Below are 1,641 nucleotides of genomic sequence, written 5' to 3'. Positions count from 1 at the left end.
CATCCAAAAACAAGCAAGAACATTTGAGTTCTCTAGTGAAGCCTCCAAACGACAGCATGGATGAATACTAAGCAATACTTACATGTTGGTATTTGTATCCATACAAATGTACCAAGCACCAAAATTTTTATGCCGCCAGTGTTTAGGGATGCAATTGGGTGAATTTAAGGAGGGTTTTATAATTCTAGACCCTACCCACCCCCTAGACCTCCCAACCCACACCCTCCCCAAAACCCATAATAGGGTTGGATTTTCATAATCCAACAAATGAAAATGCAAAACCACCTCAACCCTACCCTCTCTTTATATAATTTCCTATTATTTCCTGTTTTATGTCAAGTAACATTTAAAAAACACAAAAATTATCAATTATTCTTTACAAAAAAAAATCAAAATATTATTACATTCAACACCTAGTATACAAATTCATATGCCTTCCAACAATATATAAGTCGGGAAGGGCATGGTTTTCAAACTGTTGTTGACCGAATGACTAGACCGTTCAGCCCAAAAATCATCCAGGCAACAAATTCGGTTTCACCCCAAACCCGGTCTTATGCCAAAAAATATTGACTTCATCAATAACCCATTAACCCGAGCAAGGAGCAACCGAACCACCAACCCCTTCAACCTGATGAAACGTTTTTGCACTTTTTTGTTTCAATTTTTTTATTTTTCTAAATTGTGACAGGCCATCCATTTGGACCATATGGTCAAAACATTGACCCAAAAACCAATGGTCAAAGAGGTTCCAATTCTGAGTTCGATTTTAAAACATTGGGGAGGGTTGGGTTTAGCCTAATACTAATATCCTACCCATAGCCGTATATACCCATATGGATTCTGAAATCCGATAACTCATCCCGCTCCAAAATCCTTTTTTTTCAGGGAAAAAGACCTCCCCATCGGGGCAAGTAGAGACAGATGCCCACCAGGTGGGTACAAAAGTACCCAAAAGTAAAAGAATGAAAAAGAGAATCTAAACATTAGCATTTTATAATTTTATTCTTATCTTAATGTTGGTTTTAACGAATTTGGACCTCAAGTGTCCGAAAGAATAGTATCAAGTTAAAAGTCCAGGCCCTCAAGTCTCCCTTCCCCCAAATTACACATCCCCATGTATAATTTACTCATGAAACCTACTATCATCTAAAACAAAATTATTGACTTTTTTCAGCTCTAGCAAGTACTAACACGCATATCTTACACTATATCGTGTATATATATATATATAGAACCCCACCATCATTTGCAACAAAACCATTGATTTTTTCACAGCTCTTGTAAGTAATAACGCGCATATTTTATACGTTTATTATCTCAGTCGGCTCTGCTCCCGCCTAACACCAAGCCCTAAGCTAAGTAGATCGTTGGTCTATCATTCATTGACGGTTACAGGCTTCTACATTGTATATAGTCTTTTCTCCGGTCACCTAAGATTCTTACATTCAACCTTGCAACTCATCAAATAATAAGTATAGTCTCTTGAGATCCCCCACTATGCCAGACTTTCTGAATCTGTTTTCCTTCTCGGAACAGGAATTCTATCTATATTCTTTATGATCTGATGGGTAATAGGATTCCCATCACTTGTTGGGGCATGGGGGAAGAAAAATGATGAAGCAACTACGACCACAGATA

Source organism: Nelumbo lutea, chromosome 1 (assembly GCF_056320005.1).
Source record: "Nelumbo lutea isolate HS-2025 chromosome 1, American lotus-T2T, whole genome shotgun sequence".
NCBI classification, from domain to species: domain Eukaryota; kingdom Viridiplantae; phylum Streptophyta; class Magnoliopsida; order Proteales; family Nelumbonaceae; genus Nelumbo; species Nelumbo lutea.
Note: the sequence above shows the minus strand (reverse complement) of the source record.